Below are 26,815 nucleotides of genomic sequence, written 5' to 3' on the forward strand. Positions count from 1 at the left end.
AATAAAGTATACATAACAAAAACAAGAAAACAAAACAAACCAGTAACACACACCGCTCCCACAAGCACATTTAAAAGCACATAGAATGTTAATCAGCTAAAGTCCTGGTTAAAGAGAAACTATTTCACCCGGTGCCTCAAAATGTATAATGATGGTGGCCAGGCGAGCCTCCCTGGTGAGAGCATTCCAGAAACAGGGAGCCACTGCAGAAAAAGTCTTTTCTTGTGTTGCCACCCTCTGGACCTCATGTGGAGCTGGCACACATAGAAGAACCTCAGACAGTGATTGCAGGGTCCGGGTTAGTTCATATGGGAAAAGATGATCCTTGAGGTATTGTAGTTTTGAACAGCTTATGGCTCTTAGGTCAAAACCAGCAATTTAAGTTTAGTTCAGCAGAGCCCAGCACATGCTGAAGCTGTCTATGAAACTGGTACCCATGATTTTGAGAGATGATGAGCAGACAGATCAAATATAGCTCCAATGCTAGGTGGGGTTGGAGAGGAAGCACGATTTCAATTCCCCCACCATACACCAAACTGGGAAGATCTGCTTTTAAACTCTGAGTATTCGACCAGAACAATCTCGCACTGTGCGGAGAGTGGGGTGGCGGTGCAACGCTGGTGTCTGAAGCGGAATTTGTGTTTACTGAAGGGGGGCTTGTGAGTGAGGTGTGCCAGAGCTGAAATGAAGGGAGGGTCAGCAACACTCCTTGATTGGCTTGACCCAATGGAGCAGTGACAAAGCCTGAAGTGGAACTAGCGGTTTGGTAGAACTGACCAGCTGCTAACGGGGGGGGGGGGGGTGAAGAGGTGTGACTCCATGCAAGGTGGGAGGCCTGTGTGACTTAGGTGCTGACAGTAAGAGCTGTTCGACAGTGGAATTTGCTGCCAAGGAGTGTGGTGGAGTCTCCTTCTTTGGAGGTCTTTAAGCAGAGGCTTGACAACCATATGTCAGGAGTGCTCTGATGGTGTCTCCTGTTTGGCAGGGGGTTGGACTCGATGGCCCTTGTGGTCTCTTCCAACTCTATGATTCTATGATTCTAGGGAGTTTAAAGTCACCCAGGAGCCCAGGTGCAAGACAACCGGACAGAAGGGGTGGCCGAAGTGATCCAGAGTGTGGATGGGCAGTAAAGGGGCTTGGACTGCAAAGAGATGGAGTGTCTCCCAATTCTTGGACACCTAAGCTTTAGTTTCCTTTATACAGCATCCATGTTCCTTACTACATCGAGTGAAACTGGAAGCAATATATTATCCATCTTAAGCGTTTCTTCCTTTTGTCTTTATCAATTAGTCATTTCTTCAGCAGTAACACATTTGAAAAATGTCAATTTTAAAACACATGCTCAGGGATAACAGTTCATTTTTCACCCCCTCTGCTTTTTGTGTGGAAAGAGAACAGGAAGTATTTTTACAATATTCAAAAATCCACAAGTATCTAGGCACATAATCTCTTATTTCGTTTTTTAAAAATCCACAAAATCAACTTAATAAAACACTTCTCCTGTTATTAACTTAATGAAACACTTCTCCTGTTTTCAAAGTACGAGGTTAGGCTATGTGGCTGAGTATTTTAGCCCATCTTTCCCTGTACTTCCTACTCAGACAGACAGAGGCTCTTCCAGGATCTGAGGTGAGAAGAAATCAAGCTGGACATGCCAGGCATTTAGGCTTGGAATCTGAGCATGCCAAACATGTGCCACCCCTCAACTAAGGATCGTTCCCAAATCCTTGTTAGATATTCATGACTATTCAATTTTGAAGGCAGAAACTGGTGGTGCTCTCTCAAAGAAGCACAACTGCTCCTTCCACTCTCTCTCACATGTTGTTTTGGACTGGGGGCAAAGAAAAAACTTCTATCACCTAGATGTCAAGGCAAAAGTAATGAACACAGAATGGAAAGTGAAATAAATGTTTGTTTCATAAACTCATGTGTTACCAAGTCTCCTAGGTGGTGAAAATGGTTAGATATCCTTTAGTAGCAGCTACATACAACTTATTAGAGTAAAATGGTTTTCGGACATGCACTTCTGTGCTCAATGTACAACAACATATAGAGTGTGTTCTGGAAGTAAATTTGACTGAAATCAATGAGGCCTAATTCCAAATAAAAATGGATAGCACTGAGTTGCATGATGGTTACAATGCTGCACTCATTTTAACGCTTCTGTGATTTTTGTGAAGCCCTGTGCATGAATTCAGACACATCTGTTTCCCTTGGCCTTGGACACATGATATATTTTTAGGACCCACCCTATTCTTTTGACTGCATTTGTTTTAAGCTGATTTTAATCCTACATTTTTAAATTCTTGTAGCCTGCCTTGTGGTGTAGGTTGGGCAAGAAATCAAATAAATAATATGAAGCAACTGAAGTTTATGGGGAACTCCGTAAATCTCAAATAGATAGCTTGAATTTTGAACTATCATAGTGTTAGCTCATCCACAGATATTAACATTTTAAAGAGAGTGCCTTTGCTTTAAACTTGATCTCAGTAGTTAACAAATATATCAAAGTTATTCTAATTTTCTTTCGCCTACCATTGGGATCAGACCTCAAAAGCAATTGACTGGATTGACATCATCTGTTTTCTTTTTATTCCAGATATATCAATACAAATTTTGACTACGTATTATGGGCAAAATGCTGTAAGCCAGCACATCGTTTTCCTGGTGTTCAAAATGCGTCTCAATCACATTTTATATTTTTAGGGTACTCCTCACAATTTAAAAGCAACAGTGTGATGGCCTGTTCACACATTCTAAATGCTCCAGGATATACAACCTTATTCTGGGGTGCGGAAAATGAATTCCCACACTGCTGGCTCCCTTTTTTTTTATTTAAGGCAGAATTATATGCTTTCCAGAGCATGAAAGGGGGAAAATGTTTGCAACCCAATCCTAACCATATTTATTAGGAAGTAAATTTCAGTGACATCAATGAGATTTATGTCCAAATAAATTTGTTTGGAACTGCACCCTTAGTCTAACAAACACAAGGGAGCTGAAATCAACTACTCTGAAGATGATTCTGAAGAAGCCTTGTCAGTTTCATCTCAGCAATGAAGCCAGCTAAAATCTCAAGGTGAAGTAAGAAATCTCATTGCTGGAGGGGTAGGTGTGAAACTGACAATTGACTTCTGTAGACTTAATCAAATGTCAGGAAAATGAATCACAATTTTTTCTCTGCAAAAATATTGTATTTTGGGTGTAATATTTTTAAAAAATATATGCAACCTCAAGAGAAACTGTCTACACCCCATGCGTCAATTGAGAAAGAGTTGAGCATTTATCTCTCTCTAAAGTGACCACCTGGAAAAGACCTGAACTGAGCAGCAAGGTACAAGTTTCAGCCAGGTTTTAGGTATGTCATACACAGTATTGCCTTCCTTCCTGATTGGTGTGCTTGCAATCTGAGGTTCCTGTATGCTTTTTAGAAGAAGACACAATTTGTGGGAAATAATAAATAATAAATAATTTAGCAAGCTCTAATTCATATGAATTTAACTGAAAATCTATCATTGAATCCAAGCCCCTCTATTCTTGCACAAGTTTTACCCTCTGAAGCAACAGAAAATAAATTTGGCCCATCAACTATGCAACAACTCTTAAAATATTCAAACATAGCTGTCATATTGCCTCTTCTTCAGGCTAATCATAATCAACTCTTTTAACCTTCCATCATACAACCATTCCCAGGCCCCAACCATCTCTGTTGCCTTTCTCTGCACACATTCCAGTTTGTTGGTATATGTCTTAATCTACAGCACTATCAACTAGGAACATTTGTTTGAAATGGGAAGAAGTTTAGTCTCGGCTGTTGGAAAGTTCCAAATATTCAATGAGGCTGAACACCACTTAATGCAAAGTTTGGTAAAAATTAGCAAGCAGTTTTCAGAGAGATATGGTCCTAAATCTATGAATCTTTGTGGCCTCTGCTGCCTCACAAATCAATTCTGCAGCTGCTCAACCCATCATCTGAGAATACTAGCCAACTCTCTTTTGTTAAGTTGAGTATTCTGACCAGTTTTAATTTGAGTGCTTGAAAAACAGTAGCTTGAAGAACATCCTCCAAAGTTTTTTTTCCTTGTGGATCTTAATCTATGTTTAGCTATGGGCAATTTTATTTGTACTGGTACTTGTATTTCTTCAGCGTTTTCCAAACAGGTGGTCATTTTTTTTAATTTTTTGTTCAGTTCCTTCTGTTGCTCTTGCCTATGGTGCAGAAGGTTTCTTCTTAAAAAGGTGGAATGCACTATTGTAAAAAAATGTCAATGTTGTTGTAAATTGATTATTCTTCTTATTGAAAATGACAATATTTTTTTTTTTTAAAGGGAGGGAAATGACTGTCAGCGCAAAGTATCCACTACGATAGCTACCCTTGTGGGTGCTATACTATTCCATTCCACAATGTCCTGAGACTCATCAGAAAACCATCTAACACTCCTGATAGGGCTGAAAATTCACATGCCCAAGACTATGACTTGGAACATCTTTTGTGTCCTTGGATTCTGATGTGCCAGACTGAAGGGGTTGGCTTTTAAGCCCAATCATGTAATTAGGGCTGATAACTAAGGGCTTCACTAAGCAAGGAACCCACCTTTAGTCAAACATTGCTCAGTTTCCAAGCTATATGATAACAACAGGCTCCTCAAAGTGCATTTCCATTTGGTGATCCATTTGGTACAGTCAGATGCTATAGTTTCATTGGCACTTCCTGTGTTGCTCAAACAAATCTTTACTGGCACTTCCTGTGCCCTCCTTGGAGTGGCAAAATACTTCTCATTCAGGCTCTCCTCTGATGGATCTGCCTCTTGCAGACTTGAGAATAAGCATAGGAATCATCTGGAGGGCAGCTCTCTCTTCAGCCACTCTGCCCTAAATTCCTTGACAGGTAATTCTTCACAGCACAAATAAACTACTCACTCTAACCCATGAAGAGCAAAAGCAGAAAGTTTGGATAGGAAGTTTTATTCCACAGCCTTATAATCTATATGCATATATTTTCTGTGGAAGAAGATATCATCCTCCTTTAACTTCCCAGACTACAAGCTTTCAAGATAATGCCTTTCACTTGGCCACTCCACATACTGTGGTTCTAAACCTATGGTGGAATAATTGACCTCTGACATTATATCTGGGTCTAGTGAGGTAGTCGTGAATCAAACACCCTTTGATGGGGAAGGCCTTCTTCAGCACTCAATGTGAAAACACAGCAGAAATGATTTTAAAAAGAATAAATCCTTTCAACAATCAGTTTTTTTCTAAACAAGCCTTTTCCAACCTCCTGTAAATGTTTTGGACTATAACTACCTTGATCATTGGCCATACTGGGTGAGGCTGACAGAAGTTGTACTCTAGAACATCTGGACAGGACAAGGTTGCTCTAACCTGCACATATGCTCATTTGCTTTTAATACGAGCTTTCCATTCCCAAACAGCATCAGACCCTTTTACATTCACTTGTACCTCAGATACTCCAAGACTAAGCCTCCTCTTAGTCTCAGTCCTTCTAGAAGTTTCAGGCAGCTGCTCACAACATCTGGAGAATGTAAGTTTCTATTTCCCTCTCTCTTATCAGTGCTAGGATGTGATGATGCTTAAGAAGTGGTTCAGGGCAGGATAATCTACAGCAGAAAGAAAACTGTCGGCTACTTAACTTTCATGATACTACTGCTGAAGTATCAAAATTTAGAACAAGAGGGAAATCCCAGTTGTCAGTCTGTGAATAGAAATATTGAGGAAAGGTTGGAGTTCAGAACCTTTAAACAAAAGACTTTTCTTCCTGTTCCGGCAAGCAGAACAGAAGATTCACAAGCGACTGAAATTAACCCCAAGAGGCTGAGCTAGCGGAGACGACTGGTCAGTTTTCAGTAAAATGTGCTGGCCTCCAATAACTGCATAGGTTTTCAGATTCCACATAAGTTCTTCGGCGAAGGATACCAAATTGTGCTGTTGAAGTGGGAATTTCTAAGAAGGAAGCAAAACCAAATGCAAGAATGCTATCCAGAACTAGCAAAAAACGGAACACCATTTTCAGATACCTCAGCATCACATCCTAATACCACTAAATAATTAATTTAAATACATTTGTTTACCTAACCTTATAGCCCATTTATAGGCTTTTGATGCAGTTTACAACCATAGCTACTTCTGCCATGAAAATATCATATGCAGTACAATAATTAAAACAAACAATTCTACGCCTAAGAACAAGGCAGCACTACCAGCAGACGATAATACAGCCTTGTCAATGTTAATACACCACCACCAAGTATCTGCCAGTGCAAATACCAGAATAAGGTGAGCCCATGCATTTATGTCACAGCTAAAACCTTTTTGACTTGCAGGATAGCTAGCACCTCTTTCTGAACTTCCTTAATGATATAAATGTACAGTTGTGATGAAATCAGGCAATATTTGGACATGTGGCGGTCCTTGTTTACATAAAATGATGAGGCCATAAAGATCCAGTACAAGGTGTTGCCTGGCCTGCTAATAAGATTGATATATGGACAAAAAAGCATACTTGAGATAAAATACGAATATCTGAGATATGTATTATGTATCTGTGACACGTATTCTCTCTCAGTTGAAAACTATCTGGCTTTTTTGTTCAGGAAAGCAGCCTTTTAATAACAGAATACTCAGTTTCCTTTCCTACAGTTCAACAATTGCAAACTAATGTATAGTATAAGTCCCCTATAAATCATGTTCTCATTTATGCCGCCACATACTGTATTTTCCCCATTGCCTCACAATGAAAGCAGAGAGGATGTCTATTAAGCCTATTTGTTCATGTTAAGTAATTTCACACAGAAAATAGGAACTGACCAAGATATAAAACTGAGCTGGAAGATTCTTGGCCAGAAAGGGGGATGGGATAGCTACAATGCTGCAAAATCAGCTTATACCCAACAGTTTACATATATTTATAGTCCAAAACCACACATTTGACAGACACAGAAAAGACATCACATTGGTGCCTGAGCTTGAGGTAACTCATGCTCAAGACGGTGCAGTGGTAAGGGTCCTTTAAAGCAATTTCCTCAATAACAAATGCTAGTATGGATCCTTAAACTGAGAGGTGGAGATGCGATAATAGCCCAGTAGTATAACATATGCTTTCCTTGTACAGGCAGACAGAAACTGTGGAGAACCACTGCCAGTAGTGATCTTAGGTAGGTCAGGTGTCTGACTCCACATTAGTACAAGGCAATTTCATATATTCCTAATCCTGCACAGTTTTCAGTCTTGGAGACTTGCAGCATTGCACTTGGACTCAAATCAATGTTGTCTTTTAATGCCATCAAAGCAACCAATTCACTGGCTGGTGGTTTAGTTATTTCTTATCAAGGCATCTTCTGCATAAGATTACAGATAATGTGAAAGGTGAGATTTTAAAAAATATTTCTCTAATATTGCATTGATGGTGTTACAAGTGACATGCGGGGGAAGTGTGAAACAATAGGTACATTGCAACCCTCATCTTCTCCTTTGCCACAAGACCACCACGCCATCAGTGATACTCATAGAAATCATTGAGTAAAAACACTTGGGGAAAGTTTTATGCCAGACCTGCCTGCACAACTTGTTACCCATCAAAGCACATCAAATCAACCATGGAGAGCGAGTCACCAAGGGCACAGAATACCACCTGGTTTTGCAGGGTGCCTGGAACTGCAAAAAGAAGGCAGCTGTTAAGGAACGGGCAGGCCACAATATATTGCCAGTAGGCCAGGTTGGAGGCTGCAGATTATGCAGCATGTTGAATATAAACAGCTTCTCCGGAGCTGTATGTCATGTTGCATAATTAAGTGATTGTCTTAAGCAGGGTTAGATCCATGATTTGGGGAACCCCAGGCAAGAAGAAGAAGAAGAAGAAGAAGAAGAAGAAGAAGAAGAAGAAGAAGAAGAAGAGTTTGGATTTGATATCCCGCTTTATCACTACCCGAAAGAGTCTCAAAGCGGCTAACAATCTCCTTTTCCCTTCCTCCCCCACAACAAACACTCTGTGAGGTGAGTGGGTCTGAGAGACTTCAGAGAAGTGTGACTAGCCCAAGGTCACCCAGCAGCTGCATGTGGAGGAGCGGGGAAGCGAACCGGGTTCACCAGATTACAAGTCTACCGCTCTTAACCACTACACCACACTGGCTCTCATAATAGAAGCTATTAGCATGTAGAATTAACCAGTAGGAATGGAAGCGAGAGAGAGAGAGAAAGAGAAAACCAACCTGGAAGAAGTATCACCACAATCCTTGGGACATGCTTTCACTCCATGTGCAGGTAACTCCCATCTATAACATACACCTTGACCTTCCAAGTAAGAATATCATGCTTGGCTCAGGGAGCCTTTTACCAATGAAGACCTTACTGGGCTAGAAAAAGTACTGGTCAGCCAGAATCTGTGTGAAATATGATGCCTATGCTTGCACTTAATGCCAGAAAGGCATCTGTGATGTACTGTGGGTTAGTGACATGTTGACAAGCTGGAATTAGTTTGAACTAGAAGGGCTGTGAAGAATTGGCAGAACTTGAAAGGAACTGTAAGGGAAAAACTGTCCTGGCTGCCACTCAGACCACAACAGCGGGGCTCTTTCTTGACATCAAGGAAGCGATCTATACTGGTGCAGAGTAGAAAGCACATGCACAGCAACAGGTAGTAAGTCACAACAGCCTCAATGCTCAGGCACTCCCCATCTAATCCAGAGCACCCATATCTTGGGAGTGAGAAGTACCTGCCTCCTTCAGCCTCCATTTCCTGCTTGCAGACATGCACACACCCCATTTCACCTTCCTCTTCTTTCTCTGCCACTCCATGCCTGAGCCCAGCGATGCCTCAAGGCTCATGATAAAAAGGATGTGAGAGTGTTACGGAGGGTGTGATGGGGTAGTGGAACATTGCCACTGGATGGCCTGAGATTCAAGAAAAATGGTAAGTGAAATTAATACTGTGGCCTTTGTTTGATATTACAAGCTTCCACTTTCACACAAATGCATGTCTTATGTAAACAAACATAGCACTTAGATACGAGCCCATTTTGAAGGATGGTCACATTTTTCTTAAGGAAGTGCAAAATAGATACGCTCACCTTTTAAATGTGAATTGAATCAAATCTCTACCTGTTCCAACACCTATCACAAACTGCGACATTCAGTATCTACAAAGTGAATGGGGCTTCTTCCAAAGCTGTCACACTTCTAACTTTCAACATAATGCCACCCACATTTGACTGTAACAGTGCTAGACTGGACAAGACAATTGTGTCATACTACACTGTAAGATGCACATAACTCTGGTAAGTGTGATGTGGCCACACCTGCGGTTTTCCTTAAAGACATTTCCTCTGCAACCATTGTTATGTAATGGTTTAAAAACTATTTGGCTGTAATCATGCATTATTAGTATAGCCCTTCCTTAAATAAACCTTTAGCCCCTGTGGGACCGACAAAAACTAACTTTTTGGAAATCAAGAAACGCAAACTGCATTAAAAAATATTTGTTTTTAATTCCAAGATAGATTACATGTTTAAAATGTGCTTGACTCACCTATCGTTAGAAATACATTTTTGATTTATCTCTTTTTAAAAATGTTTACTAGCAACATTTATTTTTTTTAAAGGCCAGGAAATTGGCATTTATTGATTCTGAAGAGCTATGTACCTGAAAACTAGATAATCAGTTCTATTTTATTGAACTTTTCATCCTGAAAAATTCTAGTGTAAATGTAAAGAGAACATTACAATTTTTAAAAAATTATTGCCCGGAGCTCTTATCAATCACATTTTATGCACCTATCTTCTTTCCACAAAGAATATCATGTAGTTACAAGCTTAGAATTCTTCAAATGAGTTCAAGCTCTTCAAATGTATTTGTTGTTTTTATTTATTCTTATGTTAACTGGAATCTATTACATGAATGTTTAATATTTAACCATGTATCTTGCCTTCTTTCATCACAAGATTCAAGACATTACTGAAGTTTCACATCAATGAAACTTCTCTAGCAAAAATGGCACATAAATGCCAAATGTAAAGTTAAACCATGTTTGATGCTAGAAAATTACCGTGGCAAAATACAAATCTACAGTAAAATGAATACATATTAAAAAAGACTTACTAGCCAGCAAAATATGGCAACAATTTGAGTGCAAGCTCCTCAAAGCATGAAATTATTTATGCTTCTCTAGAGAGTGTGTTCTCACTGGATACTACTACAACTTGAACAGTAAATTTGAGCCAGTTCAGTCCCAGCCAAATCAAAATCCCAGTTAATGAGTTTGGGTTTAGCTTTAATAACTAGGTAAAATGCAGCGTTTAAGAACCAGATTAGCACTTAAATTATAGTGATCTTATAGCCGTGGCATTTTATCACACATTGTACGTATCCCTATCATTATTTTTTTCCTGTTCCATATGGTTTGGTCTCAGGTTTTCTATGGTGATCAAACTCTGTGTGCTAGGTCTATGGAAGGGGGAAAGAAGTAAAGCAAGCTCTTCAAGCATAAATGTCAAGCTGAGATTCCCATCTTCCTCTCTGCAGTTCTTATTCACCCATCCTCACCTTGAGTCACTCCTTCTCCACATCATCTCTGTCCACTTCCACTCCTTGTGAACATGTCTATAACCTGCAAGTAAATCTACAAATATATTGTCCAGAGTCTCATTAAAAACTATCTCATCTACAAAAGTGCCAACATAAAATCTGCATTGCTCATGAGCGACTAGATTGTGTCTGTGTGTTTTAATGACTTACTCACTCAGAATTTCTAATAAGTGTCAGTGAAATGATTACTGAGCAGTATCTCTGGATCATGCTCCACTTGACTCCATGTTAGCTGGCCTGTGGCTGGAGTATGTATTAGTAATATTCTACACAGCAAAAGTGTCCAATCTGAAGGTTAGGCTCTGGTTCAGAAACATGTACAGTGATCACTAACTTCTAGCACTCGTGAAAATTACTGCAGGGACTTCACAATAGTACACAAAGGCATTGCATTCATCTCCAAACCAGGCATATTATAGGAGGTGCCAGACTCTCCTTCCCCCACAAGGGATAAATTAACAAAAAATGTCAAAGTACTCATTACATTTTCATGTGGTATGGATTACATCAACTGCTGTACTGAACTAATTTAGTTAACATGAATTTGCTCATAACTTTGGTACAATAAGACACAGGTTCTGTGTAAAAAGTGTGCAGCTGAAACCAAGCCAGGTACTCTGATCTCATTCCATATATGACACACAGCTCTCTATCACTCTCACTTATTTATAATGTTAATTATTTTACCTTTCTTTGTAGAGATTGTGTGTGTGTGTGTGTGTGTGTGTGTGTGTGAGATATAAAGAATGAGACAGGAGTATGAGTCTTACTTTCAGTCTCAACCTGTCCCACCTGACATCATATAGGGTGTCAGGTGTAAGTAGATGTGGCTTGGCTGAAATGGACTTCCTAGTCAACTGAAGATTGTGGTAGCCTGAGGGTTCTCTCCACACCCCCCCCACACACCCCCGGTGCTCTATATGAGTAAAGGTGTCCCATATGCCAAAATGGGCCCAGGGTGGAAAATGAAATGAATTTGGGCATACCTGGACCTCTACCCAACGACAGGGGGACCAGTCAGCCGCTTTCTGTTTAGAGCACTCCTTCCAGCAGTTCCATCGATCCAAAATAAATATATGTGTATGTAATAATCACAGGAACAGGAGGTTTTAGAAAGTTTAATGTATATGTAAACATGTAATCAAGTGCAAATGCTGCCTACAACCATTTATTTCAGTGTACCACACATCTGAAATATATAGCCTATTAAAAATAATGCTGTAGGCTTCCACGCTTCCTGGTGCATTTGGATGCAGATCAAGTTTACACCCAAGTTATTCATCCAACAGAAGTGATACATATGAAGATTGCTTTAACACAAGTATCCCTGGTTGAAGAAGCATTTGAGAAGGGAGAAAGCAAGTGGCCCTTGTGAGTGTGGATGATGCAAGTATTACACCAATAGGCAGATGGTGCTCTGCTGCCTTTAAAAACTACTACTGCCTTTGAATTAGTTCAGTGGAGAGGTATTGCTGTTTGTTACCTATCTGATGTTTATTGCTTTTTCCTTCTTGGCAGGTTTGCCTCGCTCGATTTGGATACACATCTGTGGTCATTCTACCCTATTCTGGGCACAATGGAGGGCAAGTTGCTCCAGTGTGGGACCATAGCTGCAAATGAGTAGATGGGCATCTCTTCACTGGGTGGGCAAAAGTGGCATGATGTGAGTTGTTGTCTACCCTTTGCTAGTTGCTTTCCACACTAGTGTCCAACATCTTGCTTTTACACCTTAAGGAGAATGATTTGGTTCAGCAGATTGAATTGTCCTTGAGCCACACTATTCAGCAGGATTTGGAATGGGTGAGAGCTTGGGTGCCTCAGCTCTTGGCTGTGATTCCAGGAACACCTGCTCCCTGTCCTGCAGGTTTTTTCCCACCTGGCCTGTGAAGATGGGGCCCTGAGTGACTCCAGCTACTTTAAAAAAAAAAAAAAATCACTGTAAATTATCTATGGTCATACTACCCACAGCCTCCAAAATATAAATCAACAAGAGAAGCTTGACATCTATAGCTGAAAATCAAAGTCAAAAACTATCTGTTGGGATAATGTGTCCTCATATAATGCCCTTCTCCTGTGTTATTTGTGTTGCTAACTATAGCTCTTGCATATATAATCCCATTATACTTTTCTAAATCAGCGTTTTGAGAAATGGTTTTGAACCATTAATATATTTTCCTGGTTAAAATTCTTTGAGATGTTCTTAACAAGAGTCTTAGATAATGAATTTGGGCAAACTCTGGAACAGTCTTTACAGTATTATCATTCTCATTAATTTTCAGAACTACCCACTGTGTTGAGATGATTGTCATGGGCCTAAGACTTCAATTTGGCTAAATATTTTTGCATATATTTCAACATATAAGTAACTAACTAACAGATGTTTAAATATCAAGTAGGCACCCTGGAAATGGTTAAATATTTACTATAATGCTATAATTTATTTTGCTGAACTCATCTTCACCTCACTTTTTCTGCCTTTAAAACATTCCTTTACTGTGCTCATCAACAGTAGACAAAAAGCTTTCATACGATGACAAAACATACTGGATTTAGTAAATACAGCTGTGTTAAAATCTATATATATAAAGATTCTAGAAATATGGAACATACCACAAATAAAAAATAAAAACAAATGGAAATGCTTAATGCACAGCAGTTATATAAACTTCAGACTACATAAAATATTTCTAATTATTTGCATAAGATCTTTCAAACTCATGATTTCTTAAGGCTAGATGTTTGTTTTCTCTTAGACATACAACCATTTCTAAAATTATTAGAAGCTGCAGTACTCAAAATAATATTACTTTTGAAAGTTAACACTGACAATATGCACAATCCCACTTTAGTTCTACTTTTAAAAAATGCCTTTTTGTTATCTTTGAGGACTGCTTGTTTCCAATTGTTTCCTCCTTTAGCATCCTCATATCAGAGCAATAAGTATTTCATTACTGGTTTATCTGTCCAGAGGCTTGAGAAGCAGTAACAATTAACCCTCCCTTCACAGTGATTGATACAGGCTTTGCTTTCAATTTGTTCCACTACACAGATCATGAAATTCAGAATGCGATCATCCTTATTGACCTGTACCTTCAAACACATTGCTACAATGAGATGAAAGTAATTATTTAAAAAAGGAACACAGAACTATTCAATGCTAAAACAAGGCCTTCAAAAATCTTCTCTGATGACAGTCTAAGAAACTGGCAATATCAGAAATGAAATCTAAAGATGGATCTCTTTCTCAGTCTAGCAGTACTCACATTGGATGAAAGAATACTTTATTATCACCATCACTCAGCAATCTAACTCCTCCACCAACAAGGTACCAAGTGGACTGCAGGAAGATGGGAACGCCTGTGCAGAGCAGTTACTTAATACAAATCTTTCCTATTCCAACATAACGTCTTGGAACGTATCCAACATAACATGGGAACGCCTGTACAGAACAGTTACTTAATACAAATCTTTCCTATTCCAACATAATGTCTTGATCCAAACACATGGTCCTAATCCACAGAATGACTTCCATTTAAATTAAGCTTATGTGCAACTGACTTTCTCTGGGTGGGGGCCATTCAACCCAACCTGTATGTTAAAACACACCCTTTCCTTTTCCATTTACTAGAAAGCTCTACAGCAGGAAGTGAAAGGGTGACATGGAACGTATGCTGTCATTGCTCTTATATTCCACCTTCCCTCAAGACACTGTACATAGTTACCCCCATCACTTTTATCTTCACAACAGCCCTTTGAGGTGGTTAGGCTAAGAGATAGTGACTGACCCAAGGTCACCCACTGAGCTTCAAAGCTGACTACCTGGCTACCACAACATTGCTCTTCCCCGGTTGGAAATGGGGGGTGGGGGGGCAAGTGCAGCAACAAGTCGTCAGTGACTACGTGCTCTGCAAAACCACCCACCCCAAACCCACCTGCTTAAGGGGAGGAATCCCAACCTCCCTCCTCCTGCTGCTGCTTTCTTGCTTGTTCACAAACCCCTTTCTAATTGGGGCCAATTATACCTCGTCCCTCCATTAAGGGTTTGAGGTGACTTGCAAGAAAAGTTAAGATTAATGTGTAATTTTATACTGAAGGGTGTGAAGAACATATCCATACCTCACTAGTAAGCACAGAACTTGTATACAGAAGGTCCCATGTTAGAATGATCCAGTAAGAAGGATCATAGCAGACGTGGAAGATCTCTTTGCCTGAGAAACTGAAGAGCCCCTGCGCATCCAAGTAGATTGAGGTACACAGGCAAATAGGCCGGAATTGAGTACAAGGCAGCCACCCAAGACTGCAATCCTAAGCAGAATTACTCAGTAAATATACTGAGTTCAGTGAGATTTACTTCTGCGTAAACAATCTTGGGATTGCACCACATGGACTGAAAAGCAATGGCTTTTACATACTCAAATTCTAATCCAGGGAATGTTGCTCATGCAAAAATAAAAATGACTAGGAAATATAATTTTAAAAATTTTGTAAAATGTCACGTTTTGTAAAATAGCTAGGACGCTTTGTTTAATATAAGGATTAATGTGAAAGAAGCTAGAGCTGAAAATGGCATAGTAGAATGATTACTCTTTGAAGGCCCTGAATCACAAAAAAGTGATGAAGATGAACCAATACTGCATGGATTAGCAATGAATTATTTTGAACTAGAATCATGGACAAGCACAAAGGGGAGGTAAAAACTAGCCATTACTCAGAAGATGATCTACAGATAAAGGGGGGGGGGGAAGAGTTAAAATGTGAAAAAATGTAAAGTAAGCTAGTACTGGAGTATTGTTACACCTTAAGCAACATTCTATTTATGTTTTTTGTGTATTGTACACTACGAGGCATTCACACATTATAATCCGCAAGTGCCTGGGTGACAGTAGGGTTAAATCAGGCAGCTTCTATGTAAACCAGCATAAAACAACAACACAACATTAGATGTCAAAGGAAGTCTTTGTAGGCTTAAAATCATAACAAAGGGAGTTCTGTTAATAGACTTAACTTTATAAGAAACCACATTGTCAATAGTTTTAATTTTTATAATTCCACTAACTCCCATTGGAGGGGGAAAAAGAGCTACTACCAAATTAGTATAGAAATTATTATTTTTTTCTTTAACTCAGGGGATGGGAGGTTAAAACTAATTGTAAGGGGATGGGAAAAAGGAAAGTAAGAAAGAGCTATTCACAGAAATTCCTGAGATTCTTATGAACAGACTGTTTAAATGAAGAGCACTTTAATCAGTAGAGGAATCCTCACGTTCCTAATGTCTTGCTGTGCATTCTGCAGGTTAGAGTAGCAGCTGGAAGAGGTCATATATCTTTTGTGAGCATCCCAAAAAGGCTCACTGCCAGACTGTTAAATTATGAATAAGCAATGAACAAAAGAATGCAGATACGGTACTGACAAGATAATCCAAGCAAATTTATCTATGACAAATTTCACAGGATTAACAAATTACATTTACACAGAACAATAAAAATCTGCAAAAAAAAAAAGGAAAAAGAAAAGAAAAAAAGATGAGCCTACTTTCCCTTAACATCAGGAAAGAAAGAAAAAAATCCAAAAGTGATTTCACAGCAGGTATTTAAATTATAACATTACCTAAAAAAATAAAGACATGTGCAGCACATTCGTATGTATATTTACATGGAAATAAGTCCAACTGTGTTTAATGGAACCTAGTATGGGGAAGCTATTTTTTCTCTTAAACAGATTGTAACAAATAAAGTGCACAGAATGCTTCAATGCTTCATCAGATAAAGTTTATCTATCTATTATTTGTTTCATACTGTATAACACTTAAATTATTAGTGTTCCTCATAACTACAATTAAGTTAGAAGCGCCAACAGCATTGTATGGCAAAAAAGAGAAAAACCAGAACTGTTACTTTATTGTCTCTTATTTAGTCTGTCAGGACAATCAACGTTAAACAGGAAAGCTTTAGCTATGACAAAATAAATTCTAGCTGCCTTTCCCAGAAGTAAAAAATAATAATACTTTCTTAAGGCTACCAAATACAGAATACAAATTAGAGAAGCATCTTAGTCATTTCAATTTCTTTTCATAGATTGCCACACTGGATTTGTTAAAAGTTACTGCAAACACTACTTGCAATGAATTGTTAACTGTCGCCTTGATCCTGAAAAGTTTGCCTTGCTGGAAACGGATGCAATAATGCAAGGATCAGCAATTACTAACTATCAGGTGTTCTGGGAAATATGTTCACCCCACTTCAGTTGTAGATGTTTGCATGGTTGCTTATGACTGATTACACCAGATGTAGAGGCACATTCAGATGTGTATTCAGTTGAAAGTACTGAAGTGAAGACAAGACCACATCAGCATTTAGGTATGGATCTAGATAAATATCTAATTTATTACCATGATTCTTGATCTAAGAAACGATACAGTACAGTACAGATCTTCTAATCTTGAGCATGGGGAGGAATATATAATATAATACACACACAACATTGAACAATAAAGTATCTCTCTAGTCCATAATTCTGTTGCAATCAATGGTCATGCATATGCTTCCAGGATATTAAGGCAACAGGAACTCCAGTTGTACAGTATGACCATAGCAGCTAGAATACAAAGGTATACTCAGATTATGGTTGCAACTAGCTACAATTAAGCACCAAGAAGTCTTCATGTTAATTGGATTCCACCTTAACTGGTATCTTGTCTTTAAAACTTGTATACCATTATTCCATCATACAAATGCAGAATTCAAGCCAGAATATGACAACCTGGATTCTAAATAGATTAACCAATTCCTGCAACAGAGTTTGGGCACTGAAACCCACTGCAATTAGTGGACTTACATGAAGTTAGATCTGTGTTTGATTTTGGCTATTATGTGGAAGTAATTTTCATTTATATCAATAGGACATACTTCTGTGGTCTGTGTGTATATATACAGTACACAAGTATTTTGATTCAGAAGGGTTGCCACTTAAGGAGAGCCCCGCATAAAAGCAGTCTATGAAACTGGCACTCGTTATTTTGAGGGATGGTGAGCACACAGATCAAATATGGCTCCAATGCTCGGGGGCTGGCAAGGTGGAGCAATTCCAATTCCCCCACCACACAGAAAATTGGGAAGATCTGCTTTTAAACTCTGAGTATTCGACCAGAACAATTTTTAAGCGCCTGGGAAAAGCAAAGTTAAATCAGACAGCTTATGTTAGTGCTTAATTTTTTTATCTCTAATGTGTCATTTATTTCTAGCGGGATTTCAGCATAGCTTGTTTTCTCTGCATTGTGCATATCACACAAACTCCCTGGCTCTCATTCATACACAATGGGTTCACTGAAACCAACAGTTCTTACTTTAGTAATGACAAGCCCCACTGATTTCAAAAGATCTGCTTTAAGTATAACTGAGTCTCGATCCAACGAAGTTTCTGCAATCCTGAATAGCATTTCCTTACAGTAAATAACTGGTGCACTGAGTGCCATATGTACATCTGAACCCCCATGGAACTCAGATTACAGCAATCCACTTTAAATTACAGAATTTATCAACTATCCCCTCCCCTACTGATTTATATACTGGTATAAACTAAAACTACTTGCTTTTATTTCAAATATTTTCTCTTTACAAGAGTATACATGTTCTTGCCTATTCAGTTTTTAAAATAATATCTTTAAAATATATATTAATGTAAAAATCTACCGTATTTACTTAAGTCTAATGCGCCATCGAATCTAATGTGCACCTTAATTTTTGCAACATAATTTGGCCAAAAAAGGTGAGCATTAGATTCAAGTAAATACAGTAATAAAAATAATCCTCTTCCGCACAAGTAAATGTTGCTTACATAGCAAACATGTTTCTTACAAAGTAACCATGAAACATTATGGTTATTAAAGTGTACATCCAGTCAACTAAAATGCTTTTAATATAAACTTTGCATCTTCAAATAATAGCATTTGAATGCAATTATTTCATCTATGCTGCCAAAATGTAGGGTAGGAAACAAAGTGATTGGGTGTCATACCAGAAACATATGCTTTGCTAAATATAAAAGACAGTGGGAAAAAATATGAATGAATGCAAATATATTGACATTCACATTATTTTGGCAGGTTTATGATCCTCTCTGTTTCCTACAAACAAAGCATTAATTCATTAATACCAGTTTTCAGAATCTCTTTGTGAACCTGTAGTTTATACAGAACTGAAGCATAGCAGCCAATTCTGTATCCAGTGATACTTTTCACAAATAGGATCAGCCACTTTGTGCCATTATGAAGGTTAAGGGATAAACAACACACTCTACAAAAGTCCTTTTTTTATCCCACAGCCAATATTGTAAACATTCAGTCGTTCAGCCCTTTCCACTGACCTCCACCTTGACCTATAAAGACTATTACCTACAAGTGGTTGAGTATTTTGTGTTTCTCTACAATGCTGCAAGCCTATTCTTTCCTTGGGGAAAAAAGACTTTTATTCCAAAACTTAGCAAATTATACAGTTATGTTGAAATGGCATTCAAACTTAAAAGGGTAATTCTACAACAAACTGTATCATTTAAGCTAGTGCACCAGAAACGTGAACTTTAATCCAAGTGAGATTCAAAAGCTTAAGCGGCATGAATAGACAAGGGTGTGAAATGAAGCAATGAAAACCTCTGGTTTATATAAAGTACAATGTCAATGTTGCGTTCTCGTTCTCAAGCATATATTAACCATTACCAGCAATTTGAATGACAAATCTATACTTTTCAATTTACACAAATGCACAATTCCACAAAAGCCACAATTTTATCAAGTTGGGGGAGCCTCCAATCCTCTGTTTAAGTCTTCCTTTCCTTGTTGAGAAACTGAACAGTGTTTATTAAGTTGTTGCAGCAGAATACAGGCTTCCCAGCACAAGCTAGTGTATCTGATGTGATTATTAGCTCTCCTGCTCTCAAGTAGAGGACCTAATATATCTCCAGATCCCTTGCCCAGCATTGCAGAATTAGCCACCGGTTGGAACATGACAGAGAAGAGACTGTCTCTTCTCTAGATGAAAAACCTTGCAGGCCTCTATATAAAGCATTAGTAAACTGACCGGACTCTATAATCCTGCCAAGTGCTAAAGAGATTTTTTAAAAATAAAATAAACCTTAGGGCAGATTATTCACAATACATGAAATATATACTCCAAATAGTGGACAACAGTTTATTTTCTTCAGGATTTTGAAACTATAAAGGCAACCTAACCTTCTACTGATATGATTGTGATTTATTTATTTTTTCATGTATAGGGACCTACCAGCCCCACAAATAAGTTCACATAATCACTGACCTCCAAAAATATTAGTCACTTGCTATGGATACATATGCAGATTTTTAAAGCACCGGGGGGGGGGGGGGTGTTAGGAAAACTCATTGGTTAAAAATACAGGTTACTAAAACCAAGCTGTTCCACAATTTACATTTTTTTAAATTGAAAAGAATCACAAAGATAGATAGATAGATAGATAGATGATAGACAGATAGATATCAAGCCCAGCAATGCATATGAGTGTTTCACTTATCATTCCCCTTTACTGTTTCTAACTGATTAAATATAAATCATGGTTTTTTTCCAAATTTGCTCCTATTTACAGCAAAACTATTTGGGAATTTTCAGGTAAGTATCTACATCTCTCCTCTCATCCTTTAATTTGACAAGGTTTAATTGTGAGGCCTCAGTGTCTGAAAAGGGGATTCAAGCAAGAGATGGTTTCTGAGGAATAGCAATTTGAATTTTCCCATACCACGAAATAGTACAGTCTGACACAGCCCTCTAACACCATATAGAAACAATTAATTCATAAGGGAGCTGCTGCAAATGTGATCAGCTATTTTATTTATTAAAATATATATGAATTGCTTTTTTGCCCACAAGGCCCTCTTAAGTGAAATACAAGATAACAAAATATAAGGCAGCAATTTAAATTTAACAAACCATTATTAAAACAAAAGCAGAAAGCAGAAATTAAAACCCATCAAAAGCCATGTAAAACAATTTTTAGCTGGGGCCAGCATGACCTTCCTATGGTGGAAGTTCCACAACATGGGTGCTACCACAAAAAAGGCCCTACCTAGTCTCTAGTGGGAAATACAGTAAGATTTCTGATAAAGATCAAAAGCACTGATTAGACTCACATGAGAGGAGGGACTTCAGACATCCTTCTCCCATAATGTTTAGAGCTTTGTTCAAATGGGCACAATTCAGATAACATTAGGGTGGCACCATGGTAAGCCTCTCGTTGGTGCCATGCACTTTATTTTCATAAAAGCCAACAAATGGGAAAAAGCAGAAGGTAAGTATTTTATTTATGCTGAATAAGCGTGGACCCAGTCTGTGTGCTGTATATTTTTGTTGAAACCTCAATTTGATTACGGTGAAGTTCACCTTCTGCGTAAATGTATGCATGCCTGTAGCCAATATATATATTTCCCTACCCCTAGCTGCATATGAACTGGGTATTATGATATTCATACACAATGCATACAACTACATTTTGGGTTGGGAGGATAAAATGAGACTGTGGTGATGCTACCTTGAGCACCCTAGGAGAAAAGGCAGGATTTACATATGATTAGCTGTATTTTGATTTATTTAGTCTCAGATTTGTATACTATATTACTGAAGAAATGTATATTATATCTAGAGGGTGGGAAATGTAAATAGTAGGTCACATGGTAACAAAATGCAAAAAATATAGTGTGTTAAAATTTTAATTGTATATAAAATAAACACAGGGACTTCACAGCAGCTGTAATTGATAACACAACACAAATGTCCTAGCTAAGTGAATGAACACCAGCAGTTGGATAAAAGCCCAGTATCTCAATTCAATCCAGAGGTGATATAACTGAACTTCTTGCTAAGTTGTAATTCAGCAATTTCACACAGTAATACCTCTTCAAGGTTTCGTTCTTCAAGAACAACCACTTTAAGATCAGCAATTACAGGTCCTGGGAAATGTTCCCCTGCTGGGGGTTTCAGTTGAATCCAAACAGTACCAGGTCTAATTGTTTTCTGTTGAAGAGGCATAGCAGTGAACAGAGAAAATGGTACAAGTAGATTCCCCTGTCCTATGTCATGTCACTAACTGGGGACAATTAGTACTCCACCTTCCTACAAGGAATATTAACTTTCCAGTAAGCATCCATTAAATTTGATCAAAATATCCCTCATCTTGGCTAGTATCTTAACTTCTCTCCCTCACGACCAGGTACTTTCTCATTTAAGCAAATCAATTAATTTTCTGTATATTTATTTCAGTTTGATTTATAATGATTTGTAATGATTTTCAGCCCTAAAATGTGCCCCCAAAACTGTTTACATAAGAAAGCAAAACCATGCAATTCACCGTTATTTAACAACGAAACCTTCTAATCAAAACAGAGTTAAAACCTTCCATCATATATTTAAAAACCACATAAAACCTAGTCTTCATGTTATTAGTGGCTGCCAGATTAGTTATTGCCCATTATTGCAAGTCTCCTGACACTTTACCATTTGAGGCATGGCTCTCCAATGTCTGGAGCATCACTTTGTTGGAACGCTTGACCAGACACAGTGGTCTGGGGAGAGGCTAAATCTGACAATTTTGATGCAGATTGGTTTCCCTTCCTTGAAGATATTAACAGGGAGGGATCTTCCCATATCCCTTTGGCTTCTCATTCTTCATTAAGGTTGGGCTATTTAAATAGCACCTGATATTCAGTGAAGTATGATTGCAATTTGGTATACCGGTTTGCTGTTGTTATTTCAGTCTGCAACACTGTATTACTTTGTTATTGGCTGCTTGCTTTTTTCGGTGTCTGCATGTTTTTGTATGTCACAAAAATTCAATGAAAAGTTGGAATGCATATATTAAAAACCTATAAAATCCACATGGAAAAAGAACACTTCTGCTGCCTACCTAAGTGTCATTAGGGACGGAACTAGTCTCACCTTTGGGGGTGAGAATTCCACAATCAGGGAGCTGCCCCCACACCCACCTTGCATATCTATGGTTGGTGAGACTTATAATGTGCAGTTTCCATTCAAGCGCACATTTTGGCGCCAAGCCCAGTGAGGCTGAAAGGGGAGCTGCTGGGCGTCCCACCCATGGTTGCAGGGGGAAAGAAAATGGAGCTTTGGACCAAGCCACGGCTATGCTATTTAATAAACGCCACTTCCCTTATGCCCCAGGTAAGCAGAGATTATTTTCTGCCCTGTGCAGACAGAATTCAGTTGATCCAGACCACAAGCAGGCCTCTTCTGTCTAATACTGTAATGTGCCCTAAACAGGAATGTGAGAGTTCTGTTTTTAATGACTGTTACTTTGTGAATACTTTGTGTATTTGTTTTAATCACTGATGTAACTGCATTGCTTATCTTTTGTTATACATTGCCCTGGACTCTGTTCAAGGGAGGATGAGTCATAAACAAAATAAATGATGATGATGATAATAATAATAATAATAATATGATAAGAACAAAACAAACTTAAATCATTCTTTCTATTTAAAAAAAAAGGTGAAGAATCCTGAAGTAGCTCTAAAGAACTCTGGGTGCCTCTGATCATCGGTTAGATCAAGTAAAATAAGGAATTTATTCACGCAGTATCATAGAAGTTTTGCTCTATGCAAAAATGGAACAAATGTGAACTTTCATAAGAAAATTAAATCTCTTCCTTTAAATGAACCAGCACTCCATCTTTTTTTAAAAGTTCCGTTACAAATTTGAGAGTTTAAATGCATACACAATGGCTGCAGCAAACAAGAATTTTGAAATCAACCTTGTGAAAGAAGTAAAATATAGGAAGATAAGAACAAAAATGTGATATATGTAAACAGTTTATTCCTACCAAACGTGTGCACTCAATTAATTCTGGCTTTTCTTTAACGACAACAGAGCTTAAATGTATAGTCCCAGCAAGAGGGCCTATATTTTTCATGTTTAAAAGAAGACGCTATTCCCAGTATAGTGTATATTTCAGTGTAATACACAACCATATCATAAATTATTAATGAATACTTTCACTCAAAGTCCTGTTAAAATAAAGGGCACAGGAGAACTATTCATTCAAAAGCACTTTATATATTGTGAAACTACTGATCATACTGGTCACAAAACAATGTTGCAGTCACATCTGATACAGCAGCTTTCATATCCATACGGTGTTATCCTCCTGCAAATTTATATGGTATTACAACAAATTATGATTACCCTATCAAGGTCTCTAGGCATCAATAGTTCAAGCATCTCATTCTAACTATAAGCAATCTATATCAAAGCAAAAGGTGTTACAAAATATCCTATTCTATTCAGGTTGAACAACATAGAAACATTTCATTTTAATTATCAGTTTTAAGCCCTTATCAACTATAAAGTATCCAGCTGTATTTTGCAAATACTTAAGAAAAGTACTGATGAGAGCTACTGAATTTGTTGCTATTTAGTTCCAAGGGAATGGGTTATAAGACAGCAACTTGTGGTATAATATTCAGATTGATTGACCATAGGCGAAAGTCTCATGTGTTATCATACATGCAAAATATTCCACTAGAGCACCTCATGCTTATCCCCTCCTCCACACCTGAAATTAGATGGATATAATCAAAACGGCTCCTAACCAACACTAACATCAAAAAACTTTCCATTATGCAATGGACAATTTTCTTATATCAATGTTGGCTAAAACGAAGTCTAAACGTTAACTAACAGGTGAAAAGTAATTTCTAATTATTGTGCATCTAGCAGTTCACAGTCTACTAATAAAATGGCTCCATCACATACAGAATTTTACCAAAATTACTGTGAAGGATATGAAATTCCAGGGCAAATTAAAATATTTCAGGATATAGACTTTCCTACATGCAAACTACCAGTTTTAAAAACTACATAGGGCATAATAGTTTTACAATTGTACTTTTCTAATAAAACATTGACAGTATTTTTATTTGCTTAACAAAATGTATATATAGCTCAATTGCAGCAAAACCTCTAAGCATTTTATAAAACAATAGGTTACACTTAAAGCAGATGGATGGAAGCAGTGGCAAAACGATATTCCAGCAATCCCTATGTTTGAAGTGGCTCTGCTTTATAATTTAAAAATGACGCAGAACACCAAATTCTTAAAAGGTAAAAGTATTATTATAGCAACCTAGCAAGAAACTTCAAAGGAAGTTTAACTTGCTCACCATCTCACACCATGATGCCATGAAATAGCTTAGGATCTAGCATGCAACTTGCCCATAGGGAATTTTTATTTCCCGGGTGGGATGCTAACTACTATATTCCAATATGTCCTGAAATTTCTGTATCAAGATTTAAAAACAACAACCACATGCTATATAGCTGTAACTTTTTTTGTTATAGAATCCTGGGATATGAAAAATACAGACAAAAACCTGTATGATTAAATCTCATTAGCTGCTAAAATTACATACTATATGTTGATCAATGCTCATACAAATAGTATGTGAACCCAAGTATGAATGCAGTAAACAAAATATATAGGCAGCATGTTTCAAAATGTGCAACTGCTAATCTATAAATCAGGAATCAGATATATTGTGGCAATGTGGGAGGTTCTATTTAATAAAGGTCATTATAACTCCTAGCTCTAGAGCTATACGATCTAATATCCTCTCTGGTACCTCTATGATATGCCCATGCATTACTGTTCTTGTTGACAGTCTGTTGCCTTGGAAATATTTCATTATTTCAGTTTTTCCATTTGTAGACCCTTGGCCTTGTGATATGAAGGCCACCCTATTTCATATTTTCGATTATCATTTAAGCAATCTTCTGGAGCTATTTATATAAAAGCAAGTGTTAGACAATGCATATCATCATTTATCACTGCTGTGTTTAAGCATATACTCTAGCAAGAAATATAAAAAAATGAAGGGAGCTTTTTTTTAGTCTTTACTTTACAGCATAACACAGTGATATGCTTTACAAATCACTGTTGGCATATCACATGCATTACAATTGTGTGAATTTAACATCCTTGGATATTTCCACAGAGCTGGATAATCCTAGGTTCTTTTGAACCATTTTCTGCCTATAAGACTGTAGAAGTAAATGCAACAAGTTCAATAACTTTTTCTCAAATAATGACCAAAAATGTTGAAAATTATCCATAGTTGCTAAATAACAAAGAATTCTAGTCTTTGTTTTTTTAAAAAAAAAAATCTGTAGCTCACCAATTATAATATTCTGATATTTGTGAATATTGGACTTTTGCATAATGAATTCATTTTTAATATCTTAGCAGCAGAGTCCTAACCACACTTATGAGTAAACCCTACTGATTGTCAAGGGACTTACTTCCAAGCAAGTGTGCATTAAACTGAGGCTTACCCTACAGTTCTGTACACAGAGACCTCCTTATTTCAGTGGCGTGAGTAGCCCAATTCTATTTGTGTAAGTAGCACTATCTCCAGTGGAGCTTCCAGTTAAGCGTGGATTGATAAAACTGCAGCAGCGATGCATATAACAATGTGCAGGATGAGGCCGTACAGTTTCAGAGAAACTGGACTTAAGCTTCTGAATGCAAAACCCAAGTAAAGTATGGACTGTGTACTAAGAAAATAGTATGCATTTGCTTAATTAAAAACAAATGCATTTTAAACTTATCTTACATTAAGAGCCAATAGCCTGACATATCATATCTTAAGCAGAGCCTCTCCCCCCACTGCAAAGAAACAACTCAGGTTCCCTTAAATCCTAAAATAGCTGGAACGCCGTACACAGTGACAACAAGTTAAGCCTCAAGGCATAAAACAATGTTGTGGACACTAGGCCAAGCTTTGGGTTACTGGCGTTTCATGCATGTAGGCTACTTCCCTTGCTGAAATTATTACTCCTCCCACTCCCTACAGGATATAACTACTCTGATCCAACCTTTAAGATGACAGCATCAGAGCTGAACAAGAATATGCTATTAAAGGGCATTAAATTAAATACAGTATATCCTCCTACAACTTCAATCAGAATTTCAGACCAAGTGTTATTTAGTACAGCTCTCAAGTGGAGCAGAATAACAAATCGCACACTTTGATTTACCTTCTCCGAATGCCAAATGGAGACAGGTGATAAAGAAAGCACTCATGCACAGGCTATGAAGTTTCCCCTAGAAATTAATTCTATCTTCAAGATTCCTATCTTGAAAAAAATCCCAAAATGGCACACAAATATGCCTCTGCTGGAGAGATTA

The 26,815-nt window shown here is 37.8% G+C and overlaps 1 protein-coding gene and 1 long non-coding RNA gene across 12 annotated transcripts in view; both read right to left on the minus strand.

Annotated features, from left to right (window-relative positions):
* The window catches only part of LOC308462700, a 36,446-nt gene extending 35,674 nt beyond the window's left edge, over positions 1-772 (minus strand). Inside the window, exon 1 of the long non-coding RNA XR_013979260.1 lies at positions 129-772. This is a non-coding gene — a long non-coding RNA (uncharacterized lncRNA). The remainder of the gene's footprint in view (positions 1-128) is intronic.
* The window catches only part of NPAS3 (neuronal PAS domain protein 3), a 641,499-nt gene that overhangs the window by 607,788 nt on the left and 6,896 nt on the right, over positions 1-26,815 (minus strand). The gene's annotated exons all lie outside the window — the stretch shown is intronic.

This window comes from Podarcis pityusensis (assembly GCF_964106645.2).
Source record: "Podarcis pityusensis genome assembly, chromosome: 1".
Classification (NCBI taxonomy): Eukaryota; Metazoa; Chordata; class Lepidosauria; order Squamata; family Lacertidae; genus Podarcis; species Podarcis pityusensis.